Below are 24,686 nucleotides of genomic sequence, written 5' to 3' on the forward strand. Positions count from 1 at the left end.
CAACCAGAGTACCGCTCCCCCAGGAAGTCGACCCCATATATACCTTGGAGTCAATACCTCCAGGTTTAATTATACCAGATCCCCGGGGAAGAGGTTGGAGATTAGAGGATTATCGATTAGTAAGAAGTGCTTTAGAAAGACTTTGGTTTTTAAACTCTTTAAAACGACCATGGAATTAAAATGAAATACTGGATTATTATGTTGGACACTTCTTACTCTTTGTGCCTAAGGGGATAATTATTTTTTACGGCAGACTTATGAAAACAACAAACATGGTATTTCATCTCGTTAAATCATTGGACATATTTGTGACCTCTGTGACCCTTCTTGACAATCCTAATTGTATTTTGTTCCATTAAACAAACGAGTTTTGTTTAAAGGAATAATATGTGATTTCTTACCCGTTACCAGTTACATTATCCCGAAGCCTTCTGAATGTCGGGCACTGACTGTGAGTACACCCCTTGATGACTAATTTGTCAATCAGTTTCCTCCATCCCTCTCGATCCTCAGGCTTTCTCTGGGAGTCATTCAGCGTCAGGCCCATCCACTCCATGATATTGTCCTCCCATCTTTGTATCTGCCTGCCTAACCTCATTCCTCCTTGTACAGTGTCTTGCAGGAGCGTCTTAGCAAGTCTTGATAAACGTGAAGTGTGCCCATACCCCTTCAGTTTACGCTTTTTCACAGTGGTTAAGGATTTCTTAAAATGTGTCCCGAACAACTTAAACATTGAGTGCAATACTATCGAAAGATAACTCTAGTTTGATTATCTAAACTTGCTTGATTTTTTTTCAAATTGGCCGGGAAAACCTGGCAGCATGGCGGCAACAATTAATACAGATGAACTTTCCCTATATTGGTTGCTGTTTAACAACCAGCTAGGTTTCGTGTTGTTGTGTTTTTACGAGAGATCTCCTACATCAGAAAGGCCATGAATGGCCACTTTTTGGCGAGGGCTACACTGAAGTGATTTGGGCTATCAACCAAAACTTCCAATTATGTGCACAGTGCCACCTACGTGGCTGAACTGGGGGTTCCCCCTTCACATTCCGTATAGATATAGTCTTAGGTTAATACAAATTAACACCAATATCCTAAGAAGGGTTATCATCACCTATAAAAACCAATGCCCACCGTGACCCTCGCTTTCCGAACTTTTAAAGCCCTTGTATATGTAAATTCTTTTAAGTTATTCAATTTTAAAACCATTGAGAGCTTATCCCTCCATCTTCGAAGCGTCCTATCTCACGCGAACTTTACATTGATCCGACACTGTGAAAAGTGACACTAAAGCCCAAACGAGAGGGCAAATCCCTGTCAAATGGTGACATTATTTCGTGTGTGGTTAGTAAGCCAGGGACAGGAACAACACAGATCAAGTTTCTTTGTCACGACATGCCATTCACAAGTTCAATGCCACAATCACTATTACGAGACCCTTTTGTTATTATAGTGTATAATGGTAAACTGATATCGCAAGAGACTGTGTAAGTCTCGGGCGCGATATTTTTAAACTTCTTGTTTTGGTCCCACGTATACTGATCCCCCTGGTACACAGGTAAAAAAAAAAAAAAAAAAAAAAAAACATCAATCAAAAACGTATTAACCAGTTGTGCTATGGTTTTGGTATAATATCATAACTGGTTAAGGGGATTTACATGCTAAAATCATTTTGGTCTCATGAGACGAAAATGATTTTGAGACTTGTTTTACTCATTTCTCAAAAACTACACAACCTTAGTTAGTAATACTTGAAGGGAAGCTTCCATTATCATTCTCTTCAAACCCTGTAAGTTTAATGTAAATCTGTGGACATTTGGAAAAAAATACCCGAATCCTTGAATACTAACCAGCTTGGAGTGTTATAGTAAAAACAGAGAAGTGGAGTACCGTAGCGCGGGACTTTCTACCCTAACCAAAACAAATGTTCCGTATTAAATTAATGACTTGAACCACATTGCGGGGACCGTCAAAGCGTCGGACTTGGTACTTAGCTGGTTTTATTAGTCGGCAAACAACATATAGTCATGAGTACATTATATCCATTACTGAAAGGGTGGTGATGTTTGAACTTGAGACCCGCCAGCCTGAAGACAGGCTGCGGCTCTCATTATTCCAGAAGGAAATGAAGTTATAGAACATGTTAAGGTTAATTTGTGAATAGTTTATAAGACATTCTGTATTACTTATCTATTCAATGTATTCTAGTTTGTATGCGGTTGACATTTATAATTATGACATTCTTAAAAGTGTGTTGAGATTAGTTTAAGAAATACAAGTACGTACATGAACGACAGAAGGTAAAAATACACAAGCAACATAAAACAACAACATCAACAAACGAACAACAACAACGACAAAAGAATGTCAAACATGAACATCAACACCACAAGACAACAACATCGACAACAATAACAACGTCAATGACAGCGAGCTACGATCACAACTAAAACACAACATCAGCAACAGCAAGTCACAGGGCTGCCAATGTCTGAGTTTTGTTCACAAGAAGGGATTAAAGTAAATCACAAATTTGATCCTCTTTTTTTAATCCATCCCACTTTTCTGAATCTATCTCCCATTTCCCTTCACGGTCAATATAAAGTGTCCGGTCCGTGTAAGTTTCACCGAGTGAAATCCTTCCAAGATTTTCCATTGCCGTTGATCGTATCAAGATCCAGAAAGTACTTTGCCCTAAAATATACCCATTTCGAAGATGTCGAAATCCATTGAATATAATTTTGCAGATGGAAGACAAATCAAGATGCTTGCTATACCATTTCCATATTAGCTTTCGGGGAAACAATAATTATTATACAATTTTTTTTTCGTTTCGGGGTCATTATAGTAAAACGTGTAGAACATCATTTTGTCTATTACCAAACCTGTGTTGTGGCCGAGCGGTCTAGTTATTCGGACCTTGAAGATTTGTTGTTTTAGCAGCAGAGTGTATTCCCGGTCATGACACTTATACCTTAAACCAGCGAGGTTTCTAGTTTATGATAACCTCATAATTCTTATTTACTGTGAAGGGGGTAACCCTGTTTCAGCCCAAGGAGTAGGTGGCAACGTGTCTCTGGTGGCAGTTGCTTTAGGTCGCTTCGTAAAGTGTAATAACTCTTACCTTGAAGTTGCCGCCTGGCCTTGTAAGGCGATGTTCAATTCAAAAACGAAAACATTCTACAACATTTTATTTGTAACAGTTCATATAGCCAGTGGCTTGACGTACTCTACTCAACACCATTCAGTCTAGCACATAAACACAGGGCTATGAAGAAAAAAGGTGTCAAATTTGTTCCCAAAAGTCGTCTTGTAGTCTAATAAGGCAGACTTTTAGAACAGCACGCTTTTTGTAAACAGGCAGTCAATTAATGTTTTCATAGAAAATGCCGCATTCACCTAATTTCTGTGAATTTTGAAATCAACGGGCAGACCTTACGATCCGTGTAAGTTGTGAGCGAGCAACAGCTGCAGGTTGGTGGTAATTCAATGGCGGGGTGGGGTGGCACGAGGGGGGTGGGAGAGGGGCAGTGGGACACGGGGGCCCCCAATTTATGTCGGTGCCCTTCCCGGTCCCCTCCCCCATTTGAAGTTTTAATCATTAACTGATGATTTTTGTTAATACAGTCTACACGCTTTAATACCATGTTATTTTCAGGATTCTTAAGCTCCCCTCTTTTAACTTAAGCGTCGGACGGTGTAGTTGTTTCACACCCAAGTTCAAACCCTCATAAAATAATTTAATAAGATTTTTTTTTATTTTTGTGAAACTCAAGTGGTATACCGAGTCGGGGCATTTTGTTTAAAATCATAAAAAGCATAACAAAATGAATCAAATCGGACAAAATCCAACATGTTCTTTGACATCTGGCCAGATTTAACAAATGTATCATTATGTAAAAAATTACCCCTTTTTTCTTTTTTCTACATTTAGTCACATTTTCATGAATAGATAAAATTGATTTTAAGTCAATGTGACCACAGTTCTGTATGGCGGCATGAACAAATGCACCTGTCAGCATAAGAGCCACCTTAAATGTTTGATAATTACAATAGTTTTGCGTACGTTTAGAGTGTGCAGATACTTTTTGCTCGAGCATCAATCTGTCTGCAATTCATAAACAAACAAAAAACTCATTTGAACTTCAGAAGTAAAAGGGGACAAACTATATAAATATTATTTGCAAACTCTGAAAGGCAATCAATCACATGGAAACCGTTCAGATAATAAATTGTATCCGGCAGCACGAGGCTATGGAATTGGTGATCTTTGTTTACAAAGCATCAGTCAATCTTGTTTGTCGATGTTAATTTAATTTAATTAAGGTGTATTTGTCGAGTAGACTGTGATACACTGGGTCCAACAGGGCGCACACGTTTTCCCGCTTATTCATATCTAACTAACATACGGACCCCCTAAAAGGGCAGGTAAAAATGTATATTGAATATGTAAAATAAAATAAAAACAGTGAAAATGTGTTGTTCTCTCGAAATGTTATTTCACCGTAACTTTTTACTATTTCACTACGTTCCCATGAAATAGAGTTTTGTTCCACCGGAATGTTATTTTGCTCCCTCTAAATGATTTTGTTCCCTCGAAAATGCTATCTCAGTTCCTCGAACTACTGTCATAACCTCGAAATAATGTTTCATTCCCACGAAATATGATTTCATTTTCTCAAAAATTTCCCTTGAAATAATAATGGAATTAATTATTGGTCCGAGTATCACATTTAGGTTTTACCCATAATACAATATTGTGTATTCCCGAGCGAGCTATGTGAACAACATCACAGTCATAATACGCAAAAGGGATTCGAACCCACGACCCTCTGCAATTTAAGAGCAGTGTCTTACCAACTATAGACCACCGAGGGAATGCAATAATGTTGACACCAAAACTAATTTTGACATGTTCTCACCTGTCCCTTCAGGGGCTCCGTACATACATACTCTTGAAATATTTTCTTAATTTGCTGGAGGTTATAAAAAGAGGCTTTTCAGTTAGAGATGCGCACACTTACATCCGATTTGCTCAAACCATACTGCTTCCTGTAGTTCTATGTGTACAACGGTTCGTGTCTTGAGCGCATTTCATCTTTCCGTTCTTGCGATGGTCTACATGGGCTGGCCCATAAGCAACAAATTATCTCTTCACTCATTTTTTAATTTCACCCGTTTCAGGGATAATGTAATCCGTTTACTTATTGTTTACACAATGTTATTTGCTTAGTCATGTGAAGTGGAATTACTACAAATAAACGATTAATGATTATTTTGCTACATACGGAAATGCGGATTAAAGACACTGTGTTGGTAGTTATCAAAGACCAGTATTCTCACTTGGTGTATCCCATAATGTGCATAATATGACAAATCTGTGTAAATTTTTCCTCACAACTTGTCAACGAAGTTGCGAGAGAATGAAGGAAAAACACGCTGTTTTGCAAACAAAATTATTGTGCTTTCAAAAGGCTATACAAATCGGGAGACAAGTTTTTAGAGAACTTCGCAAAGTGAAGCAGTTATCGCAACCTGAATTAAAGGCAGTTGACACTATTGGTAATTACTCAAAATAATTAATAGCATAAAACCTTTCTTGGGAGAGGTTGATGGTATAAAACATTGTGAGAAACGGCACCCTCTGAAGTGCCATAGTTTTCGAGAAAGAAGCTATTTTCCACGGATTTGATTTCGAGATCTCAGATTTAGAACTTAAGGTCTCGAAATCAACCATCTAAACGCACACACCTTCCTGTGACAAGGGTGTGTTTTTTTTCCTTTCATTCATATCTCGCAAGTTCGATGACCGATTGAGCCCAAATTTTCACAGGTTTGTTTTTTATTCATATGTTGAGAAACACATGTGAAGGCTAGTCTTTGACAACTACCAACAGTATCCACTGCCTTTAATACTTATAAACCTAACATCGCGATGACTCAAAAACCCACATTTCGAAATCTACTCCGCGGTAGTAGAATACAACCAGCAAGACAAGACTTTTAAAAATTACAAAAGCCAAGTAACCTCACCATACAATGACCCACAACCAAAATACCTTTAAAGCCATTGGACCCTTTCGGTACAGAAAAAAAAAAAGGTTCACAGATTTACAAATAATTTACAGGGTTTACAGAAGGTAATGGTGAAAGACTTCTCTTAAAATATTAGTCCATGAAATGCTTTACTTTTTGAGAAAACGGTAAAACAATATAAATTGTCGTTAACGAGAATTACGGATTTGTTATAAACACATGTCATGACACGGCGAAACGCGCGAAAACAGGAGTGGGTTTTCCCGTTATTTTCTCCCGACTCCGATGTCCGATTGAGCCTAAATTTCCACAGGATTGTTATTTTATATATAAGTTGTGATACACGAAGTGTGGGACTTGGACAATACTGTTTACCGAAAGTGTATAATGGCTTTAAAGGCAGTGGACACTATTGGTAATTACTCAACAAAATTATTGGCATAAAACCTCACTTGGTAATGAGTAATGGGGAGAGGATGGTAATATAAAACATTGTGAGAAACGGCCCTCTTTGAAGTGACGTAGTTTTCTAGAAAGAAGTAATTTTCCACGAATTTGATATTGAGACCTCAAGTTTTTGAGATTTCGAAATCAAGCATTTGAAAGCACTCAACTTCGTGTGACAAGGGTGTTTTTCTCTCATAGTTATCTCGCAACACTGATGACCAATCGAGCTCAAATTTTCACAGGTTTGTTATTTAATGCATATGTTGAGATGCACCAAGTGAGAAGACTGGATTTTGACAATTACCAATAGTGTCTATTGTCTTTAAAAATTTCTTAAAAAAAAACTCCATTAAATTACAACGTCAATATCAACCCCTTGCCCAACTTTTCTCAAGGTTTTTGACCCATATTAACGTCAGTATTGTACAGACACACTCAGTGACAGGCCCTTGAGGGTCTGCATGTGGTATACGGCTATGCATACGTGAGCAATTCCCTTCCCTTAAAGTGATTCAACCCTTAGACTCTTGATGGCAAGATATAATCAATTTTAATCCTGTACGTAATAAGAAGATAACCCTTTGTCTGACAGTGGATTACAGCCATTATCCATGCGTGATTTTACATCGTATTAATATTGATTTATCATATTGAGCAGAATGCACTATCTGTGAATCATCAAAAAACGTACAGTAAACCGTTTAAGAATACAGTTTGGAGATTTATTTCACAGGCAGCTGGTGCCAGACAATCCCCTTTTTGAGCGCATGGAGTAAGTTTTTAATTAGAAAGTGCGCTTTATAAGTTTGTATTTCACTTTTACTTGGTTTATTATTCATTAAAGGTAGGACAGGGTGTGACCTTTGAAGTTATGAACCCGAAGAAAATGTGTGTAGTTCTAGCCGAAAGCCACCTTGTTAAAGACCCAGATCCGCAAGCTTTGTTGTTTAACCACTTCGTGGACATTGTTTCAAATACTTCAATTAAATCATAATTATTCAACATCGTAAACAAAACTATGTGGACGTGTGTGAGCCCACATAGTTTGTAAAAACCCCTGCCCTTTGTGGACTTTGTTTGTTCGCAGGTCCACACTCCGTTTCCTTCCCCACGCAGTCTACACTATACACTATTTAGGGCATTCCACAATTGTTCTGTGCTCTTGAAAACCAAATAACATTTACCCCTTTTAAAACACTATGTGGACGTGTGTAAGTCCACATAGTGTGCCAAAACCCCGACCCTTTTGTGGAGTTTGTTTGTTCTCAGGTCCACAATTAGTTTCCTGTCCCTCGCAGTCTACACTATACACTCTTTAGGGCATTCCACAATATTGTTTTGTGCTCTTGAAAATCATAATAATCTTTACCCCTTTTAAAACACTATGTGGACGTGTGTAAGTCCACATAGTGTGTCAAAATCCTCACCCTTTTGTGGAGTTTGTTTGTTCTCAGGTCCATAATTAGTTTCCTTCCCCTCGCAGTCTGTACTATGCAATACTCGGGGCAATCCTTTTCCGGTGCTCTTGAAAGCCAGAATATTATTTGGACGTGTGTAAGTCCACATTGTGTTTAATAATCTCTTTCTTGTGGACATCTATTGATCTCAGGTCGCCTGTCCCTTCCACTTGCATCGTTTTCAAATTCCCTCTATACGTGAAACTGTTGCTTTTTTTTTTGGCTGCTGAAGTTTTCTTGGTGGCCCTAAGACATTTCAAAAGCAAGCAGCATTATAAGAAAACATGGTAAGCCTCCGATGATAATACGAACAATAACTATCTGAGAGATGAAGTGCTTATGTTCTCATGGGGCTGAGGATGCTTTTAGACATTGATTTTAAATAAAACAACTTTCAAGTTGAATTCCCAGTCGGCTTTTAGTGATCTAGATCAAGTTACACATCAAGACTCAGACAATTTAAAGGAAACTTATATCTTCGGTGTTTTTTAACAACTCGGTTATTTTATACAGACATGGATACAGATGAACTAGAAAGCTCAGTTTGTAAATCTCTAAAAGTATAAAACGTGTATTAAAAACACTATTGTAAACCAGACAATCTCCTCAAAATACATGTCGTCCAATTGGTCTTGGTTTTTTTTTTTGCGCCAGGAGTGTCATCAGTGACAGACATGGCGCACTAGAAATGTCCAACATTATTGTTAGTATTACAAGAACTTTCTCAGAACTCCCTGACAAGACATAAACACATTCTTTGTTTAAATCATGCAACAGATTCATCAAATTTAATTAAATTCTCGCAGGCCAATTTCACCGTGTTGTTTTATTACAAACAAGTGGAAGAAGAAATCATCTTATTTCTTAGAAAACTCATGACTCATTTAAAATACCCCATTCAACAAGTTTCCTTTAAAAACACATTTTGCAAACGAACTTTCTTTTTCGTCGCCTCCAAAATGAAATTGGAAACTTGTGGATAAAAACTACTTAATTTCTTAGAAAACTCATGACTCATTAATACCACTGTTCATTCAGGTTTCTTTCAAATACATACTTTGCAGATGACTTTTCCTTTTCATCGCCTCCAAAATGAAATTGCAAACTTGTGAACAAAATTGGCTTCATTTCTTCGAAAACTCACGATTCATCAATACCCTGTCCAATAAGTTGCTTTCAAATTCTTACTTTGCAAACGACTTTTCCTTTTCGTCGCCTTCAAAATAAAATTGCAAACTTGTGAATAAATTTGCTTAATTTCTTCGAAAACTCACGATTCACCAATACCCTGTCCAATAAGTTCCTGTTTGCAGATGACTTTTCTTTTCCAATGCCTCAAAAATAAAACTGAAAACAGTAATGTCAAGAAAATAAACCACATATTCCTTTCTTCTTCCCTCGTGGGCACAATTGTTTGTTATTCAACGCGGGCTGCATTCAAACCCTCATGCGCAGATTATTCCATCAGTCGCTTCAGTAAACAGTTGATGCGGGTCGTTGATTGATAGTCGCCCGGTAGAAAGTGATCTACGCTCGGCCGAACGGACAGCCAATTCCTGCCACCTAGATAAAGACTCCGGGATAAATGTTTGAGTTGGCAGCATCGCTCTTTCTGTCTCCCATCTACGGAGATTATCCGGATAAGCTGAGCATATCAAACAAAAGCCATCTAAATATAAAATGCATACATCTTTTTTCCCCCTATGGACACTTTATTAATACGACTGTAATAGTCAAAATCTGCACGATTGATTTTATTTTGACAGTTAAATGTTGGGGAGCGATGTCATAAAAGTATAAGTAATTTGTCAAATTGAAACACGCGCCAGCAGTTGCCGTTACAACAATAACAAGGATTGTTTTGACACACATTTTCCCTCTCTAGTGGGCCCTATAGTATTAGCCAAGTTTCAAGTTCAATTTTTCTTAAGCTCCACTTTAAAAAGGGAATTTACTACAATAGAGCTTGTTCGTGTAGTGAAAAAAGTAGTTTTCAAAACATCGACAATATCACAAAGCGTAATAATGTATTATATTTATATCTACTAAAAAATATATTCATTTCTGTTTTTTTTTACCCAAACACCGATGTGTGTTAGCACTGTATACTCAGTACTTTCCCGAGTACTGTGAAAAAAAAATCACAAGCATAATTACTCGGGTGGGATTCAAACCCACGACCCTTGCAATTCTAGAGCAGTGTCTTACCAGTATCCCATCCGAGTAATATGCCTGTGACATTTGTTCACAGGACTCGGGAAATTACGCAGTATACAGTGCAAACACACATCGGTGTCTGGGTAAAAAAAAAAAAATACATTCTTTATCCCCGATGCAAATTTAACATATATTCTACTAAAAAGCAGTTTCCAATCCTCAAAACCCAGATTTCAGTGAAGTAGTGGGTGCGGTAGGAAGCACGGACGTGTTCTAAAGCGATTTATTTTCTCAAATAAAAACGAATAATGAAAAAAGAAAGAAAAAAGACCCGATATCGAAGACAACAATGGTCGTATATTTAACCAGGTCCCGTGGCGCAACGGTAGCGCGTCTGACTCCAGATCAGAAGGTTACGTGTTCGAATCACGTCGGGATCAAGTGCATGATACATTTTTACACTATTAGATACCAGTTTTGGTGTGGACATTATGAGTATTTTTTGATAGACAAACTTATTAATTGGTCAAAGGAATATAAATATGAGGTAAAGGGAAATGTCGAATTTGAATTTTTTATTTTATTCCACAAGCAACAAGGAACATACAAATACAACAGATCACAGAAAAAAAAACATCCAACAAAATTAAACAAAAAAATCAAGAACGAGACAAACAAAAAGGGACAACAAAACGACCAAGGACTAGACAGTACCAACTAGAAATCTAAACATCAGATAAACAAGTTAAACCATTCCTGTTGGGTGTACATGGTTTGCACGCTGTGACGGGGTCCATGGTATTTTGTACACCCGATGAGGGAAATGACACCGGGGCGAGGCCGATGGTGCACCCCGAGGATTCTGTTTTTTTTTTTTTTTTTTAATCGATTAAGAAAACAAAATTCCTCACTTGGAAACTGGCGATTTTGATGTACAGAAGAAAACATTGCAACTCTGTAGTACATCCACTAATGACGAGTGCCACAGCTAACCAATGGTATCTAGGAAAATATGTCCTTGCACTGCGTTTACCATAAGGATTACAAACTGTTTCAGCATCCACATTCCTAACGTGCGAGCATAACGTCTTTATTACTATAAACCGCTCCATTGCCCATCATTCGTATTGTCCGTTGTTTTAATGACGGGGTTTTAGCAATTCCTTGGCAAGGATACCTTTACATATATATTTGAGCACAAGCTGTCACATCAGCAGTTTTTAAAACGATCCTTTTAGGAGCTGGACATTATTGGTTATAATCAAACTATTTGTCAAAACAACTTTCTTGGTAACGAGCATTGTATAATATATTATGAGAAACGGCTTCCCCTGAAGTCAGTTTTCGAGAAAGATGCTATTTCTCACTCAAATAGTAACTTCAGGTCTAAAGCCTTTCATAAGGTCTCTGAAAGCACATACTATTATGTGTGTAATGAAGGTGTTTTTTCTTTCAGTATTCTCTGGCAAATTTCATTACAAAAGGTGGTCTCGTTTTCCTCCATGGGAATGCACACTCTGGAAACGTTTCTTGTAAAAACGCTTCTCGTAATATATTTAATTAATGATTGTTTGTGTGAAACCAAAACCAGATTTATTTTTCCATAACCACATTACTCCGAAGCTAAATATTTCTCAAAATACTAATATGCTGATGTACCATTAAAAATTTACAAAAATACCTTCACTTTAAAGAGACAACTTCGAGCCGTTTATGCTAAATTCCAAAGGTTTTAATGGGTCAAAAACCCCATCGCAAGATGTCAACTAGACGGTGACACTTTAATTGTCTTCAAATTGAATAAGTATGACGTTAAATACAGCAGCAATTCGCAAGCTCCCGTAGCCAGCACAAAAACATCTGCTGAATCTGTTGAAGCAGGTGTCAAGTTTATTTAATTACACGTGAAAAGTGAAGCTAGTGACGCCACAATATGACATTGATTTTGATGTTCCTGGCTAAACGATTAGTATTTCGTTCTAATAAGGAAACAAAATCATCGCTGGGTGGACGATGGAAACACAAGAACAACATTTGCGTTGATTTATTGGGTGTCATTTAAATTAAACTCTGCCGTTATTTAAAACAGCTTGACTCTTCTGGAATGCAATCAGAAGACAACTCGACAACTTGTTAATGCGAAAGTTGTATAATATTTTAATAACTTTTGGACTATGATCCATTTTGTGGGTTTTCAATTCGTAGGGGATATGTATCGGAGCTCAAAGGGACAAAAGGATAACAACTGGAAACAGGTACCAGAAATAAAAAGAAGAAGAAAAAAAAAAAAACGTTCCTCGAAATAAGATGTAGTGTACGTCATGATTGTTTCAAAGGAAAGTGTTTTTATGAAACTGACGAACCTTTCGAAGGAAATCAACACTATTTCGAGGAAACAAGTACTTGTTTTAAGACGCGAAATAAATATAGTTCCATTAAATTATATTCCATTGAACTTTCATTTATTTGACCTACATTCCTAAAATGCATGGTTTACCATACCTAATCGTGTTTGTTACGCTTCCCAGTTGCGCGTCCATACAACACCGAGAAAAAAACGTGGTTCTTAAGGCAAACCTGAGGTAATATACCGCTTCGCCCCATAGCTCAGTTGGTAGAGAATCTGCCCGGACTTACAGAGGGGTCTTGGGTTCAAATCCCAATGAGAACCATTTGATTTTTCTCTTACCCAATGTTTGGTTATCACCTTACAACATATTATCTCAGGGTCTCACCAAGTTAGATAGCATTTCCAGAGCTCAGTAAAATAATTTCTGACTATTGTCCAACGGACACTTTTGTATTCAGGCTGTTCTATAGGCTAATTAACACCATAGCAAAGGCTATGAACAATCAACCGCACAAAGGGTATTCTTTGATATTTTATTAATGATAAAGGCATATAATTGCTCAATGATATCTTGCAACCTATAGTGTAGAAAATAATTGCAAAATAGGTCAGCCCTATTATCAGTGCTATTTGGGAGACAGGGAACTAGGTCTCAAGGGTATGGGCCTTATGTACGAATGCATGTCTTTCTGTCAGGGCCTTTTCTTGTGAAGTCTGACGCCAATGGAACTTTGTTCTCTCAGGGCCTTTTCTTGTGAAGTCTGACGCCAATGGAACTTTGAAAGAACTTATGACGTCATTCTTAATGCGTTCCAAAATAGGAGATAAAACAGGCCCAATATAATAATAACATTAGAGGCTTCTTAAAGGCAGTGGACACTATGGTAATTGTCAAAGACTAGCCTTCACAATTGGTGTATCTCAACATATGCATCAAATAACAAACCTGTGAAAATTTGAGCTCAATCGGTCATCGAACTAGCGAGATAATATTGAAAGAAAAAAAAAAACCTTGTCACGAAGTTTAGGTCTTGAAATCAAATTCGTGGAAAATTACTTCTTTCTCGAAAACTATGGCACTTCAGAGGGAGCCGTTACTCACAATGTTTTATACCATCAACCTCTCCCCATTACTCGTCACCAAGGAAGGTTTTATGCTAAAAAAATTATTATTGAGTGATTACCAATAGTGTCCACTGCCTTTAAATGGCTCACCTATCAGTCGCTCAAGGCGCTTTAACATTCTGTATTTGTTTCCTAGTGGGACTACATTTTGAATTATTACTACTATAAGACGTACTCCGTTTACATAGCACTACGCATGGGCTCTTTTACGTCATTTACGTCATTTAGTGTCTAGCTTAAGGACACGGTGTCATAACCGGGGCTCGAACCCATTCTCTGCCGATCAGAAACCCCACAGCTTGATTGAGTTCCGTGCTCTTTACCGCTAGGCCACGACACGCTATGGTACAAACAATACGTCAATTAATTAAACGTCCAAATGATCCGCCTGTATCAGGTTTACACTAATGGCATTATGTCTTGCAGCCAGTAGACCGTCGGGAAACGTGTTTAACTCATTTTCAACTCTGATTTCAAATGTTGTTATACAAAAATTATGTACTCAAGAGAGATTCAAAAGTGTGGTGTGAATTTTGATTCTTCTTTCGAAATTGTTATGGTCTTACAAAAAGAGGAAGCAATATGTCTTAATTTGAATTATAATAAAATTATAATAATTCTATTGTTAGAGACACTAGTTTCCATTTTACATTGTTCAATCTCACCAGATTGTACGCCGTTGCGTACGCAGGTTCATTCAGTACCGTCATAGGTTTTATGGTGCAGACTCTTTTTCTTTAACCGACACCCAATTAGATCGTTATTATGCAAATCCAAATAAACTTGATCCCCTCTTTTTATAAGACCAACACCTGTGATGACCGACGCAAGTGTTTCTGCGGCAGTCTCAGACTTGCTGTCCCTTTGTCCAAGCCTCCTCCTACATACTGCCGCCACATGCCATGTGCTATAACTCGATTATTATCTGACTGTTATTTTTGGCAAGTATTTGAAAATTTATGGTCAACATCGCTATAAAAGTACGGATAAATCTGTCTGCAGCTGGAGCAAGGTCAATTATGACGTTACTTGTTGTCAGTGTTGCTTCACCAACAATACGGAACGTCGGCGTACAACACATCCTTGGGGACTGGGTGTGACATTGAAATTGATCGATTCAACACAAGAAGGTCTAGGCCAATGTCTCGTAACTTTTGTTGTGTTGTTCTCATTTAAGCACGAAACGTAATTAGCGAGGATTAGTGGTTCGATATACTTTTACAGGGTGTGTTTTTGTACTTTGAAGACTAGGCCTACGATGCTATTATAGAAAGCAGCCATATTTTATCAAATCACGGCCACGACGTCTTTTATAACGAACACGAGGCCAGATGACAACGGTGAGATCCTTAATACGTCAAACCATACATTGGATTCCGGTTTCAAGTTTATTGTTTTGTTTATTTGAACAAAAATGAAACTTATATGACTATGAGCCCAAAGAATATATTATTCGTTGTTGGTTTACAAAAAAAAACAACCAAAAAAAACAACAACAACAACAACAACTAAAACGGCAGCAACAACAACAACAACAACAACAACAACGACAACGACGACAACGACAACGAACATGACAATAACAACGACATTGACAACGACGAAGACAACGACAACAGCTACAACACCAACGACACCGATAACGACAACGACAACGACATTGATAACGACAACGGCAACGGCAACGACAACGACAACGACAACGACAAAGGCAACGGCAACGGCAACGACAACGAAATCAACAACGACAACGACATCGACAACGACAACGACAACCACAATGACAACAACAACAGCAGCGACAGAAACAAAGTCAACAACAACAAAAGCATATGCATTAACTGCAAGTAACAATCTCACATAAATACAATACAATCTGTATGTTGAAGCTAGTTTTGCCCGTTAATCTTGCTATATCACACCATTCCTTATGCAATGATGATGAGCCGGTGGCCACTCATGTATGGTGTATCATCATCAGCAGGCAGACGCCTGACGTAAATCCATCGGCATGTTTATGCTACCAGACAGCAAATTTAGACAATAATTATGGTTTGTTTACCGTAGTTTCATAAGGTAATAAACATACCATGATGGAGACGTAAACACTGCAACCCCCCCCCCCCCCACATGATGAAAGTGAAATGTACAGTTCATTGCTGTTTCTAAAAGCAGATCTAGTTGACTGAGGTTTAAACAAACATGTGGTACATTCACAATTTTCGGCTAAGCAGTGGAAATAGTTATTAAAAGATTCGTTTTTTAATCACCTTATTGTTTATCGTAAATGTAGAAAAAGTAAAAAGGAAAAAAAAAATATTTGAACATGCTTCCGATGATATTACAAAAAAAAAGGAAAATTTGTCTTTGAGGGAATGTTCAAAATTTACTTATTCACCCGTACCAAAACATGTATAGGTCAACGTTAATACTGTCAATTCGAGAACAAAAGAAGAACACAATAATTAAGACACTTTAACACGATTTGTCAGTGATATTTTTTAAGACCAGTTTCTCACTTGGTGTATCCCAACAAATGCATAGCATAACAAATCCGTGACAGTTAAATTAGGCAAGAAGTTGCAAGAAAATTATGAATAAGAAAAACAAACCCTTGTTTCACAAGTTTGCGTGCTTTCAGATGCCTGAAAAGGGGCTTGAGGCCTGAAGTCTTTTAATATTTCAAACTCATATAGTTAGCTTAGATATGTCAATCTTTGAAATGTCACTGATACAACAGTTAGTTCTACTACAGTCCCGAAGAAACGGTCACTGACTTCGCTATATTTTAATCAATTTAAACAAATTGTTGTACAAACATTCTTTGCTCAGATCAATTGAATTTACCTGAAATGTAAGTTCAACACTTTTAGTTAATTCAATTTTATAACTTACTATTAAGTGTTTAGTTTTTTAATGCCGGGCCCGTATTAAAGCCAGTGGACACTATTGGTAATTACTCAAAATAATTATTAGCATAAAACCTTACTTGGTAAAGAGTAATTGGAAGAGTTTGATATTGTAAAACAATGCGAGAAACGGCTCCCTCTGAAGTGGAGTAGTTTTCGAGAAAGAAGTAATTTTCCACGAATTTGATTTCGAGACCTCAGATTAAGAATTTGCGGTCTCGAAATCAAGCATCTGAAAGCATACAATTCCTGGTGACATGGGTGGGTTTTTTTCTTTTATTATTATCTCGCAACTTCTATGACCGATTGAGCTCAAATTTCCACAGGTTTGTAATTCACAGGTTTGGTGCATATGTTGAGATACACCAAGTGAGAAGACTGGTCTTAGACAATTACCAATCAGTGTCTTTAAAAGATGGATAATATGTTCTTTACATTTGCTTGCAATTTGCTTGACCAAAAATGTGGCAAACATGAATGTGCTCCCTCTGTAACGATTTCTGCTGAATTGTACTCACGCACCAATAAGTAACGCCCGTTGACTATCGACCATGGGATATAACAGGTTTCTCTGAAACCACACTTGAACAATAACAATTTGTTCCATAAAAAGTAGCCAATGATAGTCTTTGAAGAGCAAAGCTGTTTGGAGACACAGCGAATATTTAGTTAACTCATGTGACAAGTAAAGTATTGAATTATAGTAAATCGAATCGCAATCACGTTTTTAAAGACACTGGACACTATTGGTAATTGTCAAAGACTAGACTTCACAGTTGGTGTATCTCAACATATGCATAAAATGACAAACCTGTGAAAATTTTAGCTCAATCGGTCATCGAAGTTGCGAGATAATAATGAAAGAAAAAACACCCTTGTCACACGAAGTTGTGTGCTGTCAGATGCTTGATTTCGAGTTGTGAGTTGTGTTACAAAGATTTGATCATGATTATTCGTATATAATATAAAACTATAAGTGCTTGCAAGTTATAACTCTCAGATAAAAGTCGATACCATAAAACACGCACACCACTGCACCTTTATGAGAAAACAGATGCTTCAAAGACAGCCTTTCTATTACTGAAACCTACCATCGCATGGAGACAAGAAAAGATCACTCAAAATTCAGTGTTTTTGGAAACTCACGGGAATGACAACACGGTGGTCGAACTTCATCCTTAGTGAAAGAAAAAAGAGTGACTTGGGAATTGTCGTAATGGTTATGGGACATAATGAGCAGTCGTTCTCGGGCCATTATGATGTTGGGCCCTCTGATGTTCGGGCACGTAAGGCCGAGTAAAAAAAGAAACATGTTTAGCGTCGGGGTTTCAGACAAATAATTAAATAGTTTTTTTTTTTCTTTCTTTTTTTTTTTTTCAAGATAGCGGCAATTCTTTTTAAAATTTCAAATTGTTTTTTTTTCTTCTCTTTGTTATTTCATACATATGTTGAGATACACCGTGAAGGCTAGTCTTTGACAATTACCAATAGTGTCCACTGTCTTTAAACACACAACACAAAAAGGAAACGTGTCGGATATACATATATTTTTTTTCATGGCTGCTTGCCCGAATTATTATCAAAGACAAACGGCTGGGCTATTTTTTCAAAACCTAATTTTTTGTTTGCCGAATTTCCCTTCTTTGCGGGGACGCAAACATGTTAATTTTTTTACTCTGCCCAATGGCTGAGTGATAGGCTAAAAAGGTGGCGTGTTATTGGGGGTAGTTGGCAGCTACTTAACTTAATGGCAACAAACGATGTCGTTAAGGTGTTCAAAATCACCACACATAACTCGAAGATTATGCACATTCAAGGCAGAATTTCATATGTAGCACCTATTGACCACCAACAAAATGGTGATTGTGTTTATGTAAATGTTGAATGCACTTTTGGGTGATATCATTAAACAAACTTTGTATCCATAGCAAGGACTTTTGTGTAATCTTCTCTGCTTCTGCTTTTAAAGGGAAGGTTGGTAATAACTCTTGAATACATCGGTCATAATCATTTTGAGAATCATTTATTAATTAGTTTTTATTCCCAACAATTTAATTTAAGAAGTGTTTGGTGACAGAAAGGTCTCTCAGATTGAGTGTTATGTTGTTATTGTTGTTTTCTTATTCATTTTGGGGGTTGACGTTGTTGTTTTTTTTTGACCTTTTTTTTTAATTTTTAATCGAACATAATCGAATAGTTCAGGGTGTTGGCTCTGCGTATCAAACCAATACGTTAAAAATCCTAAAGACCAAGTTTTTCACAAGAAAATTATTCATCCTTCATTATTAATTACCAATATTGTGCTCTCTGTTTAAGACAAATCTACGGAGCCCGGGAGGGGACAATGGACAAAATAATATGCAGGAGCTAACTCGTTCACACGGTTTAGTAATCCCTTCGAATGAATGAATAATCTGTTCCCACGGATTTATTAATTCGTTCGAACGGATTACTAAACCGTGCGGACGGATTATTAATTCGTTTGAATGGTTTGTTCGAATGGATTACTAAACCATGCGAACGGATTATTAATTAATTTGGATGGTTCATTCCAATGGATTAGTAAACTGTGCGAATGGAATATTAATTCGTTCAAACGGATTTCTAAACCGAGCGAACGAATTAGTCCCTGCATATTGTTTCCACTGTCCCCTCCCGGGCTCCGTACAAATATGACAATGCTAGAGTGTTTCAAAATTATAAAGCTATTTTCAGGTACAACTTAGAGCCAAGGTTCAATAAAGCGTCTCCTGTATATGTATACCCACAAAGAGAAATGTCTACACTTTTTTCCAAAATACTAAATTTCATCCACTCAAGAAAAAATCACTTTTGTGTTCAGCTAAAAAGCACAGAGTAGGGCGCCTGATGCGATTTGAAGTAGCACTTACAAAAAGCGATCCTTTTATTTCTACTGACGGTAAAACAGCCTCTTTCTATTTCGCATCTGAGGCAGAAGCAAAAAGCATTAAGTATTGTGTATCTCTTGAACTATGAGTGGCAAAAGACACTTTCTCATGGTTCTGATGACGATAACGACATACCTGTTTATTGAGTCGTAAAATAAAGGGGCAGAGTACAGGACGTCAAAGAGAAGTGAACATGACGTCGGTTTTTGTATTTTATCTTTTGGATGAGTTGTTTTCGTAATCTTTTCGATGTGTCAAACACATTATTATTGATTGATTGCTGCTTGTTCGTTTTTGGTGTTGACAGAGTGACTCTGCAATGTTCAGAGGGGCTAGGGGCCAGGGTTGAAGATTATTTGTGTTAACATGGAGGTATCCATGGTCTTAGCTTTCAGATTTCACCTCGCCATAACACACTCGCCCTCCGCCTTCACAAAGAGAAGAGGGGAAAAGGGGATGCACATACTAGTTGCAAGAGAAAAATGAAAGAAAAACACACATTGTTGCGCACTTCTTTAGTTTGCTTTCAGATGCCAAAAAAAGCCAAATGCTTGAAGTATTTTAGTATTTGAGTGATAAATTACCCTAAAACTATGTTACTTCAGCGGGAGCCATTTTTCACAATGTGATATGCCATCAAAAACTCTCCGTTGCTCGTTAACAAGTAAGGTTTTATGCTGAACAAATATTTTGAGTAATAACCAAAAGTGTCCTGTGCCTTTAAAGAAGTACTACATGTTTCAAAGAAAATCATATAATATTGACAAAACTAAAAGCACCTGGCCCGGATGTCAGATCTTTGGAATCAGCTGTCTCTAAAACCCTAACGCCCCCCTCCTCCCCTCCCCCTCTCGACCTCCCTCCCCCAACCAATTCTCTCCCAATATAATGCTCTGTTCCAAATAGTATAAACGGTACAATCATACAACAGAGTTGGCTGTTAATTTTTTTTTCCTTGTGAATTATTAATTTGTTGCCAGGTGGAACAGAAGCATTACTTATGGCATTATTGTACTGTTTGGAAGAACGCATGTGGTGTATGGGTTTGTCACAATTGGTTCGTGTGTGGGGAGGTATGTTTTTGGCATTGGACCTAATATAAAGACACTGGACACATTGGGTAATTTTCAAAGACCAGTCTTCTCACTTGGTGTATCCCAACAATGCACAGAATAACCAACTTGTGAAAAATTGAACTTGTTTGGTCGTCGAAGTTGCGAGATATTAATGGAAGAAAAACACCCCAAACCATTAGTTTTCGACAATATCATTAACCATCATGATGAAATACTGAGTTTAATTTGTGTTATGAAAGAGCGTTTTGTTGGGTAAGAGCTACATTTTTAATCATTATTAGCATTTGACATTTTAGCATTTATTTTACAATTACGAATTAGGTTTAAACACATATTAATTGGAGCATTAACAATACATTTAACACTACACCACAATTTAATATAAACCGAAAACACCAAACCAAACACACTGACACTTGAAGCCAAAACAAAATAGAAATCTTAAAAATAATATTGAAACTCATTTAAATTTGTGGTCATTAATTGTGGTTGTAACAACCGAAACAGCTGTTGCGTTGTTTGTAAAGATGTGGATCCTTCCCTTAATCCCTTTCCCCCTTTTTTCACATAAATGGATATGTATTTGTTTGTACTCGTTTATGCCTCTGAAGAAGGTCCGGTTTGGATCGAAAGCTAAAGGCCATCAACCCTTATTATATATGTAGGCCTATGTATTCTTCTTTGTGTTTGGTTTTCAGATACTAGCTTTATGAAATAAGACTCGATACGAAAGTGTTTCAGAGAAGATAAAAAGTTTTTTTTAGGAAGAACTCAGTAATCAGTGAGCTTTCAGGCTAAAACTAAACGATCATGTATTTTATCCTATAACTAATCACCTTGAAGCAAAAACGTGAAACACATCAATCATTTTTCTGCATTACACTGTTATTGCAAAATACACCAATTTTTAAGGCTTCTGGCATTTTAAGCAATCACGACAATGCTTCTCACGTGGTGAGAACGTGACACTATAAATGAGTACAGCGCACATATACCTCTTGGTTCAACGATCTACAACGCTTAAAGACACTGGACACCTTTGGTAATTGTCAAACACCAGTCTTCTCTTGGTGTATCTCGACCACCCACACAAAAATGTGAAAATTTGCGCTCATTTGGTCATCGAGTCGCGAGATAATGATGGAATAAACAAAACATACAAAACACCCTCGTCACACACAGTTGTGTGCTTTCAAATACTTGATTTCGGAACCTCGAAATCAAATGGAAACTTAAAAAAACAACTGCGTTACTTCAGATGGAGCCATTTCTCGAAAATGTTTTCTTATATCAACAGCTCTCTATTGCTTGTTACCAAGTATGTTTTTTATGCTAACAGTTTTGTTTTAAGTACAGTGCCTTTAAAATAAGTTGTACATCACCAGGGATGATGATCTACCCGTCGTAAACCTACACGCCATGAAGGCTTACGTACTCGGGCTTGAGGCTTTTCCCAAGACCTAAACATAAGTTCAAATTGATGACATGGAACACCGCGACATGATATGACGAATGAAACTCATCGAAGACAGCAGAATTATCGGGAAAGATTCAACCGTAGATTTGTCCGTTTCGGGTTCCAATATAAATATCATTCTGGATTTTTTGTGTTCTGGATATGAACTTTTGTGTCGTGAATTGTTTGTGCGCCTGAAACTGAAATGACCAGGCTTATATCGAAGGAATCTGCATTGAAAATATTGTGTTGCTTATCTAAACACTTAGGCATACTTGCTGTAAAACTACATACATGAATCTGATATCTTACACTTAATCGTTAGTACTACAACTTAAAAATAAGGTTATTAACCACACACACACAACTTTTGAAACAATGACTTTCGTCACAATGGCCTACATTTAGATACAATGGGGGAATGTTTAGATATGATAGTGGGGCTAAATTAAATAATACAATTTAGCTACACTAGGTATAGTAATGACTACATTTTTCTACATCAAGACAAAAATAATTAGGCTTAATTTCTTTTTCTATTTTTTAAGAGTTTGGCTACATGTATGTATCTATCCAAACTCTTAAAATAATCTTACATGAGCCATATAGTATGCACAATATTATACCAAAATTTATAGCATTGTTACTTGTAACACGAATAAAGCCCCTAAAATGTAGCCCCATCCTTACACTTAAATGTAGCAACATTCCATACCAAAAATATAGCCCCAAATATTATTATTATTATTAAGCCTACCAAAAATAGTCCAATTCTTGTACCATATTTAATGCCCTTTATAATCTTTAATGTAGTCATATTAATTTACCTAAATGATAGCCCAATTTGTATTATTTAATTTATTTAATTTATCATATCTAAACATTGCCCCATTTTATCTAAATGTATCCCCTTATGACGAAAGTCATTGTTTCAAAAGTTGTGTGATTTTGCCGAACAGAGTGTAGGCGGGAGATTGATTTATAATTTTGGTGCACCAAAGTAGTAAGAGTAATCTGTCTGCGGCAAATTTTTGAGTCTTAGGGTGAATTTTGTGTTCTGCAAGCCGAGTATGATGAGCGTAGACCACACCCAAATTGGAGTGTAAGATGACATTCAGTCGTAAGGTATGATGATGGGCCGATTATTGCAAACTCGATGAGAAAATGGAGCCCAAATTTCCACAGGGTTGTTATTTTATGCATATGTTGGGATACACCAAGTGAGAATACTGGTCTTTGACAATTTCCAAAGGTGTCCAGGGGTGGATTTCACAAAGAGTTAGGACTAGTCTTATCTTGAGTTAGGACCAGTTACTCATCCTAACTTAGGACTATCCACATGCAATTTGTATATCTCCTAGGACTAGTCCTAAGTTAGGACTAGTCCTAAGTTAGGACTAGTCCTAACTCTTTGTGAAATCGACCCCAGTGCCTTTAACAATTCATATACATTATTTCAAAGTTCTATGAAATGACGGGGCTATGATGCAATGAGTATTATACGATTGGTTTTAGTTAAGATCTGTGGCTACACTAGCTTCCCTTATAACTAAACATGCTTTTGAATTCCTCTCCCACAAAGAAACAAATCGTAGGCAATGGTATTTGTGAAACCAAACTAGTTTGTCCGACCTTAAAATGTAGCAACTCTAATGATGTATGGTCGGCGTTCTCACTGATATAGTCATTATAAAAGATTATTGATTTAGCACATTGTCTAACCGTACATAATCACCCACCCACGGGTAAAGTAAATCCGTTTATAGCCTTATTTCTAATTGCACGCTACTTCAATCTTACCGTAGATTTATTTTAAACTATTGCTTCGGGCCCAATGTGTGAGCGTGACTGTTGACGTCATCATCTCTACCAGCGTTGTTGAATATGAAAGCTCAATGCTGTATTTGTGCTACATCCAGCTAGTTGCCAACGCTCGAGGTTGAGCAAAAAACGCATTTTAATACGGAAAGAGCCTGACAAAAAAAAACAGAAACAAAAGTTCAATTTCCAAAATTACCTTTAAAATCAGCAATGCTAAATCTTTTTAAATCCAATCATTTCCTTTTCAGGATGTTACACTACAGCACCCTAATTGAGAAGAATTTGATAAATTGTTACAAAGAAAAGGGCGCAGAAAAGACAAATTACTTGACGGAAATCGGTAAGATCGTCTCGCGGCCATTAATTATCGTGTTCACAATAATTGGTATATACTAACATCAATATTCCTAACGGTAGCATGAACCAGTTTTAAAGGCACTGGACATTATAGGTAAATATTTAAAATTAAAGTTACCACAAAAACTTACTTAAAAATAACTTACAAAAACTTACGAGCAATGAAGAGCTGTTGAAAAAATATATAAGACAGACTCCGCTGAAATTCTTTTTGAAAAAAGGGTACATTTCCACCACTCCAACTCTTTTATCCAACTTCAGCCCTGAAGCAATGTTTAGGCATCTGAACGCATACAAGTTTGTCAAACAATTCTCTTGCAACTTAGTAAAATATTTCCAAGGTTTGTGATTTTATTCTAGATGTTGGAATACGCCAAGTTAGAATACTGGTCTTTGACAACTACCAAAGGTGTCCAGTACCTTTAAAATTCTGAACCGGTATCACCTAATCGCGAAAGTGCAAACCAGCAATGAACGATCTGTAAACAGTTCTTTTAATTAGTCCAAAACCATTACTTGGCCACAAACCTGTACGTCATCAACACGCTTGTTAGTGTCCATGAAGTACCCGTTAATGATTTAT

General features: G+C 37.1%; 1 non-coding gene across 1 annotated transcript; it reads left to right on the forward strand.

Annotated features, from left to right (window-relative positions):
• Positions 1-10,468: 10,468 nt before the first annotated feature.
• Trnaw-cca (transfer RNA tryptophan (anticodon CCA)) lies at positions 10,469-10,540 on the forward strand. Its single transcript has one exon. It is a non-coding gene; the product is annotated as a tRNA-Trp (tRNA).
• The last annotated feature ends 14,146 nt before the right edge of the window (positions 10,541-24,686 follow it).

The sequence above is a fragment of the Asterias amurensis genome, chromosome 19, assembly GCF_032118995.1.
Source record: "Asterias amurensis chromosome 19, ASM3211899v1".
Taxonomy (NCBI): domain Eukaryota; kingdom Metazoa; phylum Echinodermata; class Asteroidea; order Forcipulatida; family Asteriidae; genus Asterias; species Asterias amurensis.